Here is a 19,475-nt window from a genome sequence, read left to right on the forward strand (position 1 = left end):
ACTAAATAGCAATCATATACACGAATACCACTACTATGCTAAAACAACGCCATTTATCGGTAGTTTGTGTAATCGCTACACCCCTACTATTGCTAATGCAGTGCCATCTATTTGTGGGTATTGTAATAATTCCACCCGATTGGCAATGATCTTCAGTAACAGCTGTTTCTTGCATTGCATTCCAGAATACAATTCCAAAACAAGAGAAAAAGCAAAAGAAAAAGATGAAAAGAAAAAGGGGTAGTGGAAGAAAAACAAAAAGAAAATGAAATTATTTTGGTTGCTACAAATCAAAAATATAAAAAGAAAAGAAATTCTGTACGTGAAGCAGAGAAAAAAAGTAAAGGAAATTTTGTTAAACAATAAAAGTCAACCGAACCATACCAGAGAGTGGCTCAGTATTAGTGGTGGTGCGCTACGTATGTGTATTGTGTTAGATAGTATCACAGATGTGAGGCAAAAACAAGAACAAATCCAGAGAAAACTCTAAATTTTAAAAAAATTACGGAGCTGCCGCGAAAAAACACCTTACAACTTCAAAAGAAGAAGAAGAAAGTGTATACCCTGCCAGCATTTCAAAGTTCCATTTCATCCTCATCGCTACCACAGACTCGTAAATGTCACCACAACCATCGCGAACTGTGATGGGGGAAGCATATCAAAAAGTACAAAATGTACATGAAAATATTTTGCCATCACTACTGTTAGAAGAGCCATTTTATTTCTTGTGAAACGCCAAGCGCAACCAGCTTGTTATATTTTATTTAAATAAAAACGAAAATAAAGTTCTGAAAACATAGATATTACGCTTAAAATTGTGAAAGGTATCCCTGCCAGCATTTCAAAGTTCCATTTCATCTTCATCGCTACCACAGACTCGTAAATGTCACCATAACCAGCGCGAACTGTGATGGGGGAAGCATATCAAAAAGTACAAAATGTACATGAAAGTATTTTGCCATCACTACTGTTAGACGAGCCATTTTATTTTTTGTGAAACGCCAAGCGCAACCAGCTTGTTATATTTTATTTGAATAAAAACGAAAATAAAGTTCTGAAAACATAGATTTTACGCTTAAAATTGTGAAAGGTATATTGGTGAACAATTTTTGATTTTCCAAATGGAATAAAGTGATTGTTTTTCAAATATTTTACAGACACGCTGCCTCCATCGAATAAAAACACTGGCTGATAGACGCTGCAACATCTAACTCGCTACTTGTAACTCTACATCATCATTAATGCAAAAAATTATGTTAAATGTTATGTGATAGTGGTATAAATGTTATATTTTTAAGAATTTGTAAATGATTAATCAAATAAATATCTAAACAAACGTGTTTTACTCGACCACAATGATTCTTTTACCACTATCTTAAAATGTGCTTTTTCTGATTGTTTGGAGGGTCTCTTATTGGCGTCGTTCTAAATTGATCTATAAAGGCACCTAATAATTGCACTCATGCGAAACCTTTTTGTAGTAACTTGGCGTGGTACAACTTCTCAATAGTGACGGCGCTTTTCCGACGAGTTTTTGATATCGTATATGATTGTTTTCGACGTACTGGGCATTCTCAGAAGCGACCCCAAATTCAAAAAATGTTGGCAGGGATATGGTGAACAATTTTCGACTTTCCAAATAGAATAAAGTGATCGTTTTTCAAATATTTTTCCAGGCACGCTGTCTCCATCGAAAATAAACAAACTGGTTGATAGACGCTGCAATATGTAACTTGCTACTTAAAACTCAACATCATTCTTTTATTAATGCAAAAAATTATGTTAAATGTGATGAGATAAACCGAAAAATGTTGTATTTATAAGAAATTATAAATGTTTAATCAAATCAATAAACATCTACACAATCGTGTTTTACTTGACCACAATGATTCTTCTACAATTACCTTAAAATGCACTTTTTCTGATAGTTTGCATGGGTTCTTATTGGCGTCCTTCGAAATTGATCTAAATAGGCACCTAATAATTGCACTGATGAGAAACTTTTTCGTAGTAACTTGGCGTGGTACAACTTCTCAATAGTGACGGCGCTTTTCCGACGAGTTTTTGATGTCGTATATGAATGTTTTCGACGTAGTGGGGATTCTCAGAAGCGCCCCCAAATTCAAAAAATGTTGGCAGGGTAAGGCCAAAGAAGAAAAATAAACGTAAATAAATCTTGTACAACACTTCTCAACTCAACTTCCAATACTTCGATGGAATTCAATTTATTTCACACATTTAATAAATGTAGAAGTTATTGTGTTAAATGATTTACGGGTTTCATTTCAACATATCGTTAAAAACGACAAATTTTGTTGCTGAGACAACGAGCATTTGTAGTTGTTATAGCAGTAAAAAGGTCAGCTATTTCAACTAATGCAGTTTGCTATTTCAGCAGCGATGTTTGTCAAAAACTTTTAGCAAACAAGTTTGCTAAGTTAGCAGCAGCGTACGAAAACAAACAAAACAAAACGTTTCCAATTGTTTCGTTTCGTACAATCCACATGTCCAAAACGAAACAAAACGAAAACCTGACATAACGGCACTTGCCTTTCGTTTTGTATTGTTTTTGTTCGTGAGTGGAAACCAAACATAAACTGAAAAGTACTGTGGTGCTTAGTAAAATATAGGAAACAAAACGGTACACATTAAATGCAAACGTTTCGCAAACGTTTGCTCATTCGTTAAGTCCTTACAAGAAGAAAAATCTTGAATTTTATTTTTATACCCCTCACCACTACTGTGGCATAGGGTATAATAAGTTTGTGCATTTGTATGTAACTCTTTGGTAACGATTGGTCTCAGAAAAGTCTGAAACCAATCGTTTAGTATACCGGTCTTAGAATGAAATTCTGAGTCGATTTAGCGATGTCCGTCTGTATATCCGTCCGTCTGACTATATATGTAATTTTGTGTGCAAAGTACAGCTCGCAATTTAAGTCGGGTCGTTCTCAAATTTGGCACAGAATTTCACTTTGGCTCAAAAACAATTGCTATTGATTTTGAAAAAAAAAATCGGTTCATATTTAGATATAGCTGCCATATATATTTTTCACCGATCTGGTCATAATTGACGTATTTATCATCGTCTTTTCTTAAAATTTCGGACAGCCAATTGGTTTGCGGCTCTCGTAAAATATGCAAAATATCTGCTAAATCGATTCCGATTTAGATATAGCTCCCATATATATCTTTCGTCCGATTTGCACTTATGTAGCATCAAAAGTCAGAGTCTTGCCCTGATTTGCTTCAAATTTTACACAGGGCGTACGGTTAATAGTTCCGATTTAGATATAGCTCCCATATATATCTTTCGCCCGATATGGACTTATATGGCCCCAGAAGCCAAAGTGTTATTCTAATTTGCTTGAAATGTTGCACTAGGAATACAATTAGTAGTGTAGTCAAGTGTGGTAAATTTTACTTAAATCGGTTCAGATTTAGATATAACTCCCATATATAGAATTCGCCCAATTTGGATTAGTATGACTACAGAGGCAAAAGTTTTACTCTGATTTACGTGAAATTTTGCAGAGGGAGTAAAATTAACATTCTAACTACGCTTGCTAAGTTTTGTTTAAGTCGGTTCAGATTTTGATATATCTCCCGAATATATCTTTCGACCGATTTAGACGTTTTACCCCTATTTACTTGAAACTTTGCATATGGAGTAAAATTAAGGTTCTGGATATGCATGCTTATTTTGGTTGAAATCGGTTCAGATTTTGATGTAGCTCCCATACATGATTTTGATATAGCTCCCGTACATGTAACTTTTAAAGAATTTCTGTTCACATTCTTCTTCTGTTCACATTCTTATCAGGGTGCGTATTTTTAAGATGACGCTCCAAATTACCGGCATGCCCACATAAAGTTTTATGGCAGTCTTCATTGTTACATATAAATGTAACAAAAATACAAATATTTTGATTGTCATACTCAAATAGTTGTCGTAATAAATCATTTTTTGGACGCGGCATGATCGTACGAAGACACGGAGTACACTGATTTCACGTATTGGTTATGTCCCGTTGTTGTCATCGTTTCGCTCAGCAAACGTTTGCAAACGTTTTATTGCCGTTTCGTTACCGAACGAAACAACAAAACGACACAAATCCAAAGAGCATTAAAGCAATCGTTCCGTTTCGTCTCTTTTGCTTTTGAAATGTTTGTTGTTTTGTTTGTGACTACGTACAAAACGATTGACGAAAATTGAAAAGTTTGTGACTTTAAATGATACGTACCTCAATCGTTTCGTTTGTTTTCGTACACTGGTTAGCAGCATCTGTTTGCTATTTTCGCTGTAAAAAATGTTTGCTGTTTCAACTAACGAATGTTTGCTGAAACAACTACGTGCTACTGCTGTCCCTTTTTCAGCAAACAAAATCCGCTGTTTTAGCAAACATTTTTGCTATTATGAATGACAAAATTTTTTGGGTGTTTAACTGAATATATCATCACATACTATCATATATGGAATCATTTTATTGAACTTTTTTCATTCATTTGGACAAATCTTACATATTTTTGGTAAACCTTTTCCTTCAAAATTAGAACTGCTTATCTTCGTTTTTAAATACAATGTTATTAATTTATATAGGCAAATTTTTCTTCAATAAAAGACATGTTTTATTAATGTATTGAATATACGTATTAAGAGTCAACAGCATCGACTGGTCTTGGAATATTAGTTTATTATTCTACTATTTCCAATTTCCATGTAATGTTATCAACTGAACAACGCATTTAATTAATAAGTTGCTGCCTAACGATTTTTTCTTCTTTTACAATTTCAATACCTACAAGTATAAAAAAAATCATAAACCAATTTTTTCACAAAAGATTATCGTCCTGAATGTTACCTGATGAATGAATGGCCTGTTATTCTGTTGGTGTTTTCCTTCTTTGTACACCATCACGAACACTGATAGACTTATTGTTTGTTATTTATGTTTAATAATTTACAAAAAACGAATATAACAACGCGATTCCAACTAAAAAAAACAACCCACGCGCAAACATATCGATGACAGGTAGACAAAAGAAATATAGGAAAATTTCCTATATTCTAAAAAGTTTATTTCCTTAAGTTTTGAAAGGATTGAATACTTCTTAGTACGAATGAACTAAAACATTTTTCTACGCCAAGTGTTATTCGTATATATGATAAGCTTTCTATAATAAAGGAAGTCAGAATTATCATTTTATAAGAAATTTTACTAAATTTGAGGAAAATAGATTTAAGTTCGGTTTTTGTTTATTTTTACGAATGCTTTGTTATCAGTGAATAAAATTTTCTTGTTCAGTAGTAAATTCTTATACCCAGCGAAGAACGGTATTAGTAAAATTCCATGCCTTATTCTAGTTAATGAACTATTCCTAACTGCTTTCAGTTTAGATTTTTTTACTGAAACAAGTAAATTTTATTATTTCACACAAAAATTAATGGAAACAAAATGGCTAAACTAAACTGATGAAGATTTTTTCCTTTAGTTTCGAAGACACTTTTTTTCTTGGTGAAGTACTTTTATTTTCCATGTTAATGTCTATATTCTTTTCTTTATTGTTTATGTTTGATGTAAGCTTGATTACAAGACGCGACCGATATGAAGAGTTGATGACTACTGTTTTCTTCTTGCTGATCTTTGGTTTGGCAAAGTGCAACGAAGAATAAGTCAGTATCAATAACAACAGCAACAATATGATTGCTGTTATCCCTATTGAGAAAGTTATTTGTCTGTTATTGGCATTCTATTGCATATAGAGATGACAATATATATGTCAGTGAACATATGTATTTGGATGACATATGTAAACAAGATCATAATTACGTGACATTAAAGAAAAGATATTTAACGTCGTTCGACATTAAACATGCCTTCAGGTGATGTCAAGGTGTTGCACCGTACTGTAATACAAGCTGATATTGAATTACGACGATGGATTGAAGTTAGATTTCGATGGTGCACACATTAGCTATTGCAAATTTTCTGTACGCTGTTAGTATGTCTTTAGATGAGGTCGATAGTTCTCCAAATAATTCATCGTAGGAATTGCAAGTAGAGGTCTGACGGCGAATGATACGAAAAGGCTAAACTGATTGCCTAAAATCAAAACATGACTGAGCTGCCCATTTCTTTTTTGTAAAGGTTATGCTGGTCATTTGTACTTGAAGTTGTTCTTGGAAATTGAGATCTTGATGAATGTTTTTGAATAGTTCATGGCTCATGCCACCTTATATGTAGATGTCCTTTAGCACGAAATGCAGATTTGCATACAGGCGATTCGTATGTGTATCCATGTTTTGCAAAGTCGATTTTAGAAAATTGGTTAAAAATTACTGTTTCAAGCTAGATATTGAAGTCTTGGCTCTACGAAATAACGCCCCAATGAAATAACACCCCAAAGAGAAAACGAAATAAGGCCCCAAAAATTGGGATTTTTTTTTCACAATGAAATAAATCCCATAATCAAATATGAAATAAAGCCCCAAAATATGAAATAGCGCCCCAAATGTGTGTGAAATAACACCCCAAAAATTTTGAAAAAAAAATCAGGAACATACACAGAAAAAAAGTGTCTCGTAAATTTAAGAAGATTTTTACAATAATTTATTACAAGAATTTTCCAGAATTTTAGTTAATTTTTCGTATCTTCAACGAAAATTAACTACTCGAAAGGAAATTTTACAAATTCTAAGTAGCAGTCGTTTAGTTCATGGCCTACAAAATACGATGGAAATTTCCTTAAAAAATTTCTTAACTGGTAGTTAAAAATTCGTTTGTCATGCTATAAAATTACTTGTGAAATGTAAAGTATTTTCTAAATAATAAGTGCAATTTACTATAAGATTTTTTTGTATGAGAAAATATTTTTTTACGAAAAATGAACTTGAAAGTGGATAGCAATTTCTTACTGACAATTCCTATAGTTAATAATTGTTGGTAAAAAATTACCCAATGAAATATTTTTAGTTCACATGTAATTAAATTTATAGACATTTTCGTCAAAAATGATAGATAATATTTCATGAAAATTTTGCAAACTTTAAGTTAAACGTTTCATCGTTCATAAACTGGTGTGCCTTTACGAATATTATTCTTAGAGTAAATGGTCAGCAGATGCGATGAACTAATGCATAGTACAGAGATCTTTATCGGAATAGTGGAATGTGATTAATGTAAAGATGATCCCAGCGAACAATTACTTCCGAATTCGGACCGAATTCTGACAGAACGTCTGCTAAATCATCCGAGTCTGATTCCGAATTCGGTCCGAATTCGTTCGGAAAGTATAATGAGCGGTTGACAAGAATTCGGACCGAAATGTCTGAGGAAAGTCGGAAGATTGTCCCGACATTCCGATAGAATTCTGTCCGAATTCGGATGGGCAATTCTGAGGGAAATCTGACAGTTTGACCGACATTTAGCAGAGCATCTCGGACAATTCTCGGACATTTTAGCAGAGCATCTCGGACAATTCTCGGACATTTTTCCCGACATTTAGCAGAGAATATCGGACCTTTCTCGGACATTATATCCGATTTTGTTCGGAGAAATTTGGACCATTGTCGGACACTTTGTCCGACTTTCTACCGAGAAGCTCGGACTTTTGTCAGACAATTTATTTCAAAGTTATTTAAAATCTATGTTATTCTAAGAGATCATATTAATTTGTTAAATTTAATGGTAGTTTATTAATTCAATGTTTGTTTTTAAACGTATAACAATTCAGCGGTAAAATAAAATATAAAGTAACCTAGTTTATTAATTCAATGTTTGTTTTTAAACGTATAACAATTCATTTTTTAAATTCAATGCAATACGTTAAATATAAAGTAACCTAATATTGTTAAAAAATATGTACATTATACTTCGGCAATCTTTCTCTTATTTCTTTTATTCAGCCGATCTTTTGCTGAATTGAAAAAAGCCTTCATATTTAATTCAATCATAGAATTCGACGTTTGAGGAATTCTTTCAAGTGTGACATCTAAAAAATAAATTTATAATCATTAAGATAATAATAACAATAGCGCTCTTGTAAATACCTTTAAGCAACTTTATAAAATATCCTTGACAGGTGTGTTATTGTTCGTATTTGACCAAGAAAATTTTGAAGCAATGTTGTCGTCTTTAAATATAAGTTTTTTTTTATTTTTTTTTTAGAACACCGTTATGATATTGTTATTTACTATTTTAACACTTCACTTTGCTACTATTTTGTTTACCGTTTTACCGTTTTATTTGTACGATCTGTTCCGCGCGATATCACAATAGAAACTGACAATGGAATGCAAAAATAATAACAAAATGCAAAAACAAAAATTCCTTCCGAACTTTTGCAGAGGTTTTCGGTCAAATCTCGGTTGACAAAATTCCCTTCAGAGATTCTGCCGACTACGTCGGTTAGTTCTCGTTCGAAACTTCAGAGATTGTGCAGACATCGTCTGAAAAAAGATCCGAGAATGTGCAGACAAAGTCGGATAAATCTCGGAAGAAATAACAGAATTTCGGCTAAATGTCTGATATAATACCAGAGATTTAGCAGACGTTTTCGGACGTCCGACACGTCGGACATAATTGCTCGCTGGGATGTTACTTGAGTTTTGTTGTGTATACATGAGCGTGGGGTTGTTTTTATTTTTGTTCATTTAGTGGTTTGTGTGTGCGTGTGTTTGTTATTCGTTGAAGGTTTTTGGCTGGATGAGGTGTTGTTTTCAATAAAGGCACATGTGTTTTTGTTGTTGTAGGGATGTTTTGGCTTTGCTTGGTTTTGTTTGGCATGCTTCAGTTGTACAGTTGGCGTTGGCGTGGGTTGTTGCATCTTTTAAGCAGGTATGCAACAAGGGAATATAAAGGCATGGAATATTTTGGATTTTTGAGACATATATTGGTGTTTGTTAATTAAACCTTTTAAATGAAAGTTATTAATATTTTATCAGTAGTTTAGAAAAAAGTTATTAAGAATATTTAGGAAAATATGTTGAAAGTGTATTGAAATTTTTATTATTCTATGTAAAAAAATAATATTCAATTCCAGATGAATTTGGAAAATTTTTGTTATATCTCAGCGTATAGTTTATTCATAAATTGGTAAGTATTTTTTTAATATGACTTTCTTTTAAAAAGAATATTTTTTATGTATATTATTATTTGTTAATTATTTTTTTTTGTAAATCAGTTTAATGGTTTTCTTTGTTGTAAAAACAATATTTAATTTCAGAGCAACTCCAGATGGATTCGAACAAATTTAAAAAATAGAGAATTGGTAAGTTTTCTTTTAAAAATTGCCTTTTTTCGACTAGAATATTTACGTTTTTATGACCTTTTTATCATCAAAATTACAGGTTTTTAATACCTTATTTTAGTATTTCTTTAATAAATTTTTTGGAAACCAATGTAATATTTTTAATGTAAAAAAAATATTTAATTTCAGAATAACCCCTTAAAAATTTGGACAAATTTTTAGTACTCCTTTGCCTGTAATTTAATAGTGAATTGGTAAGGATTCTTTAACTTTCTTTTAACCCTGGACAGTCATCCTTATTTTTTGTACATTAACGTCATCCTTCTACATTTTGACTACGGCTGATTTCAAGACGCTATAATTTTCATCGTGAGCGAAAAAGTGAACCAAACTTGAATTTATTTTCTTATTCAATTTAGTTTTAAGTAGTATGAAACAAAAATTCATAAAACCGTCGAATTAGTATAACTTAAATTTACCATTTCCCAATAAACTAAAGTGCATTTTAAATCGAAAATGAAATCACGTGTCGTCATTTTGACGAATGATGACTATCTAGGGTTATCAAGAATAGTTGGTTTTTTATGCATATTATTATTTATTTCATTAGATTTTTTGGAAACCTATTTAATAATTTTATTTAGTGTAAAAAATAAATATTTAATTTCAGAGTAACCCAAATAAATTTGGACAACTTTTTATATTTCCCCTCAGCGTACAATTTAATAGAGAATTGGTAAGTTTTTTATTAAAACATTGGCTTTATTTTAACTAGAATGTTTATTTTATTATATCCTTCACATCGATAACAACACAGTTTTATGAGTTTATATAGAATACTTCATTATATCTCTGTTTCAGATACAAATTCTATGAGATACGTTTTCCAAAGAAAAGTTGAATTCCTTACACCATTTGATAAAATGCCCCAAATATGGTAAGTTACAAGCTAAAATGAAGAATTAAAAATTATTCATTACATGGTGTTAATTTTTAACAATTTTCATTATTTTTTCCAGCAAGATATGTGAAAAAATTACCTACGATGAATAAAAAAGGATAAGTCAAAATGTCCAAACAGCGAGTTCAAATGAACTACTCTCTGTTCCACGTGGTCATAATTTTTATTCACAAAAAACATTGTATTAAGAACTTTCATCATAAGAATTTATAATAAAGTACTTTTGCTTAAAGAAAGTTTAATTTTAATGTATGAAAATTTTCATAATAGTAAAACGGTTTGTTGTTCCTTTAATTATTTAATTTCTGTGTACTGTGGAATGATTGATTTAAAAATAGTTTAGTCATCGACATTTTAAAGAGCCTGTTAACCAATTTTTATGATCGGGTTTCCCACAAAATAAGCAAGTAAACCAAAATAAAACTGACTTTTTAACTTGGTAGGGGTATATAAATCTTATGGTGTTGTAAAAATGAACTAAACTACAATGTTATAGATGAACTAAAATTTAAGAAAATTATAAACTAGACAAGTTGAAAAAAATCTTAAGGGCTAAATCATGGTCAATATTACTACAGTTTAGTTCATTTTTCAATGGAAAAGGGTTCACTGTTTTTTCAGTGTATGTTTTTATTTACGCAAAAAAAAATAATTCAATAGAATTCAAAAAACGCAAATTTGGAAAGTATACTATTAATTAAATTAATATAAATATTCAATATGTAAATAAAAATAAATCAAATCATTACTCAAATTGAAAATCAATATATGCATGAACATAGCTGTGCTATAAATTACAAAAAACACCATTAAGGTGTCTTCTACCGATTGGCGACAGTAAGGACAACTATATTTTGCCAAATTCTTGGATACTGCATCGGCTTGCAAAATTAAATTACATTCAGAACAAATCTTTAAATGTTTGCATGGAAATAAAACCACATTTGCTTTCCTATCCCTGCAAACTATGCATTCAAGATCACTTGAATCTTGGTGCGAAACTTCTGTAGCCTCATTTTCCGAAGTATCTTCTTCTTCCTCAAAAATATTGATTTCTGGAGCCATATCGACACAAATTTTATTCCGTTCGTACACCATCCGGGATAAGAAAGTACCAGCCGTTATTTTCCCTTGTTTTAGCTGCAATGTGGATTCTTCGATTTGTCTGTGACGCAAAGCGTCCTTTTTTTTTCGATTGCACAGAGTTCCTCCACCCTCAACGCATTCTTCGAACTGTCTACTTTTGAAGAATTCCTCGTTGCGTATGACGGCTACGAATTTAAAAAAGTCTCCACCTCTGTCAGCACTTCGTCCCAACACACCATTATAGGCTTCTACTGCCGAAGTAGTCCTGATTTTTTGATTATGAACGCTACAATTTTTGGGCCCAATCTGAAAAAGTTTTTAAGAGTTATGGTAACAGGTTGGCTGATAAGTCCCCTGTCTAACAAAGAAAAACACATTTTCTTGTCAAAATTCGTTTTTATTATTCAACATAGTTCCCTTCAATAGCGATATAACGATTATAACGACCTTCCAATTTTTTGATACCATTTTGGTAGAACTCCTTCGGTTTTGCCTCAAAATAGGCCTCAGTTTCGGCGATCACCTCTTCATTGCAGCCAATTTTTTTCCTTGCGAGCATCCTTTTGAGGTCTGCGAACAAGAAAAAGTCCCTGGGGCCAGATCTGGAGAATACGGTGGGTGGGGAAGCAATTCGAAGCCCAATTCATGAATTTTTGCCATCGTTCTCAATGACTTGTGGCACGGTGCGCTGTTTTGGTGGAACAACACTTTTTTCTTCCTCATATGGGGCCGTTTCGCGCGAATTTTCTTCTTCTAGCCTACATATTCATCAAATCTCAACTTTTACAAGTCGTTTGTCAATCAATCGCCCGAAAAGTCTTTCTTACTTGCAAAAACATTTCTCAAAACTTATTCACAAAACACCATTCTAGTTTCGCATTGTCTGCTTTGGAATATTATCAATACTCTTCAATTATATATCGATAAAATCTCATATATTTCGATAGTCTTCTTTGAAACATATTCGACACTTACCAAACATACAGTTTAAGAGTCCGAGATGTTTAATAGAGAAAATTTGGCTCAACATAATTGATAAATATTCTCGATCTAAAAATTATTAATTTCAAAACCTATATTACTTACCAGCATCCAACTGTTTTTATTCTAGGATAAACTTGTTAATCGATTGCCTCAACGCTTCTTCATAATCTGTGATGACTACCGATGGTTCCATATTATATATATTTTCCTTTATGTAGTGAAAAAGCGAATCATATATCTTTTTCGTTTTTCTATCCATTAATACAAAAAACATTGCAAATATCTAAAAGCATTTAATTAATTAGAATTTGAAATGTTGAGAACAATATAACTAATCAAAATATTCAATATATTGTTACGTTTTTATATTTAGGCGTTTTCAATTACCCGTCAATTAAAACACTGTTCGTTTCAATAACGTTAATCTACAATTTATTTACTATGACTTTACACTTTACAATTCGTCCACACTGATGTTATTCGTTTTACGCTTTACTTAAGACTGACTCGTTAGCAGCATGCGAGCGCTTTTATATATGACGGTCTGGCAATACGAGAACATTCTGGCAGCACTACAATATTCTGGCAACGCCAGAACATTCTTTGACAACGCTAGAAGGATCTACGACCATTAAGTTATTCATCTGGTGGCTGCCAAACACATATACACTCACATAGATATATGCTCGCATTACTACAACAACAATGACAATAGACAATGAGATGAAATGAGAATGCAAAATAACAAAGCAAAGGGGTTGTTATTCTATGAGAGAGTAAGAACTAACATTTCGATATGAAAATAATCAAACAAAAGAACATAAAAGAAATTTAGGAAAGTACTAGAAAATGAATAGATGATTCCAACAAGTGATAGCGAAATTTTATCGTTACAATTTGAAATTTTAAATTAACGGAAGCTAATTTAAATAAACTTAAATCTATAATTATCAATTTCGTAACACTGCCTCCCGGTTAAGCCTGTTCGTCCCGAACAGGCACAGAAACTGTTCCGTAAGGAGACAATCGTTCCAGATGTACAACTTTCATCTTTGATCTAGGGCTGTCGTCCTTCTGAATCCGGTATACAACATCATTGATCTTCTTGATGACTTTTTATGGGCCTTCCCACTGTGTTTGCAGTTTAGGACACAATCCTTTCTTTCGTTGCGGGTTAAATAGCAGAACCAATTCTTCTTCTTGGAAGCCCTCAGTATTTACAGCACGATCGTATCTCGCTTTCATTCTGTTGCTGACCATTTTTATTTTGTTGCGCACTGATTCGTGAACTTCTCCGAAAGTGTTTGGGATGTCGTTTCTGTTTTCTTCCATGGCGAGCTCATTAGGTTTAGCGCCGAATATCAGATCTCCAGGCAACTTTAACTCAGTTCCGAATAGAACATTGGCCGGTGTTCGAGAGGTGGAATCATGAATGGCAGATCTATAGGACAGCAAAAACTTTGGAATATGCTCGTCCCAGTCCCTCTGGCCGTTGTCCACCACTTTTCAAAGATGTTCCTCCAGGGTGCGATTAAACCTTTCTACCATGCCATCGGATTGTGGATGTAATGGCGTAGTCCTCGTTTTCTTCATACCAAGGGATTCACACATCTCTTTGAATATGGCCGATTCAAAATTTCTTCCCTGGTCTGAGTGAATCTCGGACGGCACACCGTAGCGATATATCCAGTTTTTGTTGACCACATCCACAATCGTTTTTGCCTCTTGGTTTGGAATTGCATACACCTCCGGCCATTTGCTGAAGTAGTCCATGACCACAAGGACATAACGGTTTCCAGAATCACTTACTGGGAAAGGGCCTGCCACGTCCATTGCTATTCTTTCAAACGGGGCTCCTGGTCTATACTCTTGCATAGGACTTCGACTTTTCCTTGTTGGACCTTTCGCCTTTATGCACTTCTCGCAATTGGCTACCCATTCAGCAATTGATTTCTGGCATCCAACCCAGTAGAATCGTTGCATCACTTTCTCGGCTGTTTTGGTTATTCCCAGATGACCTCCACTGGGACCATTATGGAACTCCGCCAAAACGTCTCTTATTTTGGAATCCGGTACGGCTGCTCTTGCCATCTTCGCTTTCCCATTTACGTTGCAGGGATCCATTGACTAGAACTAAACTATCCCATTGAGCCCAGTATGATTTCATAAGTGGACTTTCGGCTGCGATGTCTTTCTTACTGGGCTTCTTATTCTCTTCCTTTGCCGAAATAATTTTGTTCAAAAGTGGAATCTTTACGCTGTTCTTTTTGCCAGTCCACTCCAGATTCGATGTGTAACAGCCGGATATAAACAATCTCCTCCTTATGTTCAGCTTTCGAGCAGTGCTTGCATTCTATACTGCAAGGTCGACGTGACAAAGCGTTAGCGTTACCGTGTTTTCCACCTTTTCTATGCTCGATACTGAAATCATAGCTTTGGAGCCTCTCGATCCAACGTGACAGTTGAGCTTCCGTATTTTAGAATTGAAGCAACCATCGTAGAGCTGAGTGATCAGTCCTGAGCAAGAAGTGTTGTCCATACAAATATTTATGATAATGTTTTACACTCTGTATGATGGCTAGAAGCTCTCGTCGCGTTACACAGTAGTTCTTTTCAGGCTTGGACAACGTTCGGCTGAAATATCCGATGACCTTCTCCTTGCCGTCTATCTGTTGAGATAGCACACCTCCAATACCATACGCGCTAGCATCTGTATCCAAAACAAATTTTTCGCCCGGAATAGGATACGCTAGGACAGGAGCTGAACATAAAAGTTCTTTTAAATGTTGGAATGAATCCACCTGTTCGTCGCTCCACTGGAACTTCTGACCTTTTTGCGTCAATTTATGGAGACTAGCGGCGATGCTGGAGAAGTTTGGGACGAATTGTCGGTAATATGTACATAACCCAAGGAAACTTCTTAATTCGTGGAGATTTCGAGGTCGTGGCCAATCTCTGACAGCTTGGATTTTGTCTTCATCGGTGGATATGCCCTCTGCAGTCACATGATGACCCAGGTATTCAACTTCCCTCTGGAAAAGGGAGCAAGGCGTAGACCAGCGGCTGACAATTGCTGGATAACGTCTTTCAAATTCTAAAGGTGCTCGTCAAATGTTTTGCTCATCACTATGCAAGTATATCAAGCACGATTTCCAGTGCAACCCCTTCAGTACCCCCTCCATCACTCTTTCGAAGGTATCCGGAGCGTTGCAGACCCGAATGGCATTACATTGAATTGCCAGAGACCGCCATTAACGCCAAAAGCCGTCTTTTCCATGTCTTTCTCGGCGATCTCTACTTGCCAATATCCATTCTGCAAATCGAGCGTAGAAAACCATGTTGTTCCGGCTAGTGTGTCCAACGTGTCATCAATGCGTGGAAGCGGATAACTGTCCTTTTTGGTGACATCATTCAGTTTTCTGTAGTCCACGCAGAATCGGGTACTTCCATCTTTCTTTTTGACCAGCACAACTGGGGAACACCAAGGACTTGATGACGGCTCGATCACACCACTCTCCGCCATTTCCTTTATGAGCTTTTGAACTTCGTCTCTTTTTGCCAGGGGAACACTTCGTGGTGCCTGTTTTATGGGCCTTTCGCGTTTTTTCCACAACAATTGCTTGGCTTTATTTCTCTCTGACGGCGATAGATGACGTGTCCAAGCCTCGACATACGCTTCTAGATGTTTTCTCACTGCTCCATGTGTCTTTGATGAGTTGCCTTCCAAATTGACTATTGCCTCGGCTGGTGTACATTTGCCAATGTCAGAAAATTTTACAATTTGCTCGTGATTGTCAGACAAGTTCAAGACACGAACTGGTATTAGTCTCTCTTCGTTCGTTGTTACCAGGACATTTGCTATCAAGATGTTGTTGCTTTTGTTTTCTGCTAGTACAACAACCCACAATTGGCCGACTTCACAATCTCCATTCATAGAAACCCATATAATTGCTTCGGCATTCGGTGGTATAGACTCTGACTGGCTCGTTGTCAAACGTCTGACAGGTGTATTCTCGTCGTATCCCACGTTTACCGTTATTTCGGCATCGCACCATGTCATTATACGACGCTTCATATCCAGATTGAGACCAAAAGCAATCATGAAATCCGCTCCAATTATAACTTCGTCTACTATATCGGCCACAATGAAATCATAAGTAAAGGATTTGTTAGCAATAGTTAATTTTACGGCGACCTTTCCATATACGGTTGCGGGTTCCCCTGTAGCCGTGCGTAGCTTGACTCCAATCAGTGGTGTAACTTTCCCTTTTACTAAATCAGATCTAATGATAGACTTTGATGCACCAGTATCCAACGTCAAAGTTCGCTTGTCGCCATTAATGACACCCGCAATAGTTAAATTGTTATTTTTCTGTTGAACTATTGCTATGGAGATGGTGGGGCCATCGTCTGTGGGAGCCAGCTCTTGCCCCGCTGAACTAGCTCGATTTAGTTTAAAGGTGACTCACTTGACTGTGGGGTCACCTCCTTATGGCTATTGTTTAATGGAGATGGTGATGTGGATCTTGACCGTTTGCGTCGTGCTTTGCATTCTCGAGCTAGATGTCCCGGCTTATCACAGTTATAGCATTTGATTCGGGATTTAGTTGCATCCTGTTCTTCTTGCATTACCTGCTTCATTGCCTCTTTCATCGATTCAATGATAGATTTCGATTCTTCACACTCGGTCTCTACTCTGCGTACTTTGTGAATTTGAGGCCGTGCCAGCAATCTCGCAGTTTCTTGCGCAAGTGCAAATGTTACTGTTTCTGCGAATGTAGCCTTTTGTGACGCATATGTTGCACATTTTATTTCTGGGGCTCGAATGCCATTAACAAAGGTCTCAATTTTGATGCGGTCCACAAGTGGGTGACTCTCTCCTGGGTCTATGGATTGCTTTAAAGCTGCATTGATGCTAATTGGTGAAGTTTGGGAAGGAGCCGCTTTGGAGTTAGTCGATAAAAAAGACATACCGGCTAAACCTAGAGCACATGCATGGATACCGCAAACCCTCCTGATCCTGAGTCAATACTAGAGAGACTAAAAGAATGTAATCCAGATCTTCCAACCGCCGATTGGAAGGTTGGTCGTTTGGATGAGGTGGATGGACCAAGACGACATGCGGTGTTTATATTAAACATAGAGTCGCTGCCACATCTAGCCCAGACCCAAGGACGTGTAAGTTATGGCTTTCATGATATCCATATGAAGGTATACAAAAGCGATCAACCAAAGGATTCCGAAACGGACAAGCCTCCGGTAGAATCAGCAGTGAAAACATCTCCTAGCGAAGCCGAAGGAGACATAAAACCTGCAGACTATGGCGAAAATCAAGTGCGGGAAGTTTCTACAGGCTCAAACCTCACCAAAGCTGAACCACGGATTGTTGCGAGAGTCACCGAGATCTGTGAAGAGGAAGCCCTTGATGACTCAATTGAAGCGGCTGATGTGACGGTGGTTGAAAATTTGGATGGTTCTACGGTTCCTCCAGATAAATCTTCACCATTGTAAGGCCGCTTGTGCTGCCTTAAAAGTTCTCCTGATGAAAGGAGACATAGATATAGTTCTTATTCAGGAACCATACATATATAAGAACAAGATCTGTGAATTAAGCACTCCGGGTTTCAAACTTTTGCATAATACCGGTAACGATATAAATCGAGCGTGTATAATGGCTAAAAACGAACTAAACTTGTTTCTGCTTCCTTCATTGAGCAATGCAGACACTGTCGTAGCCAGTCTAGACTCTAGAGATATCCAAATACAAATATTGGGTATCTTCGGTCTACATGGGACATGATAGGGAGATGCCACCCTGTGCCGTTAGGACCTTAGTTGAGGAGTCACTAAAAACAAAGACAAAACTCATTATGGGATGCGATGCAAATGCACATCATAGTATTTGGGGAAGTAGTGATACTAATGCAAGGGGAGAGTCGCTAATAGAGTTTATTTTGCGTACTAACCTGGTAGTTTGCAATACGGGAGATGCACCAACCTTCGTCACCAGAAACAGACAAGAGGTTTTGGACGTCACGTTGACCTCTCCGGAACTGAATGATAAGATATCTGAGTGGCAAGTTTTGAGAGAACATATCTTCTCAGATCATCGCTACATCAGTTTCAGATTGGCTGTTCGTACTTCAAAGACCATATTTCCGCCAAATGTTAGGAAAGCTGATTGGAATAGGTATAGGGAATCGTTCAATTTGATGATACCGTAAATGCCAGAGACAAATATGAGCACTGTGCAAGATATCGAACACGCAGTGCAGCGGATTACAAAGGCCTTCAACATTTCACTGAAAGCTGGTTGCCCTAGAGGAAAGCCAAGGGGGAAAAAATCGGCCGCCATGGTGTACTACGGAGTTAAGTAATATGAGGAAATCCTGCAGGAAGCTCTTTAACAAAGCAAAGTCCACAAGAGCTCCGGAGGATTGGGACACTTACAAGATGAATCTGACAGCATATAAACGAGAACTGAGAAGGTCTCAACAAAAATCTTGGGATGATTACTGTAGCAGTATTGAGAATACTTCAGAGGCTTCCAGATTACGGAAGGTACTAGCATCCACTAACACCGCTCCAGGTTTCATTAAAACATCGGAGGGAAATTGGACAACGTCCAGTGTGGAGACGTTAGAGGTACTTTCGGACACACACTTCCCTGGAAATCAGACGGTTGAACCATGTTCTGGTGGTGTAACAAAGGCTCAGCGGTCATTTCCTATCGAGGAAATTGTGTCGGAATCTAGAATAAAATGGGCTTTAAATAGCTTTGGACCATTCAAATCCCCCGGACCTGATGGAATTACTCTGGCGGAATTACAAGCAGTGGCTGAAAGAATTATCCCCTGGTTGACGGTTATATATAAGCGATGTGTAAACTTAGCATATATTCCAGAAAAGTGGAGGGAAACAAAAGTCGTCTTCATACCTAAAGCAGGAAAAGCCTCTCACTCGAGTGCGAAGGATTTCCGACCAATCAGCTTATCCTCATTCCTACTTAAGACCCTGGAGAGGATGATAGACATGTATCTTAGAACTAGCGTGGATTCAAGTTTGCTCTCGAAACGACAGCATGCATACTCGAAGGGCAGGTCTACTGAGACCGCATTGCATGAACTAGTCAGCTTTATTAAAAGCTCACTATCTGTCAAAGAATACACAATCGTGGCGTTTCTAGACATCGAAT

At 35.9% G+C, this 19,475-nt stretch overlaps 1 long non-coding RNA gene across 1 annotated transcript; it reads left to right on the forward strand.

Annotated features, from left to right (window-relative positions):
• The first annotated feature begins 978 nt into the window (after positions 1-978).
• LOC142240481 (uncharacterized) lies at positions 979-1,356 on the forward strand. The gene is made up of 2 exons (XR_012723291.1): positions 979-1,090; positions 1,158-1,356. It is a non-coding gene; the product is annotated as an uncharacterized LOC142240481 (long non-coding RNA).
• Positions 1,357-19,475: the final 18,119 nt, after the last annotated feature.

The sequence above is a fragment of the Haematobia irritans genome, chromosome 1 (assembly GCF_050003625.1).
Source record: "Haematobia irritans isolate KBUSLIRL chromosome 1, ASM5000362v1, whole genome shotgun sequence".
Lineage (NCBI taxonomy): Eukaryota > Metazoa > Arthropoda > Insecta > Diptera > Muscidae > Haematobia > Haematobia irritans.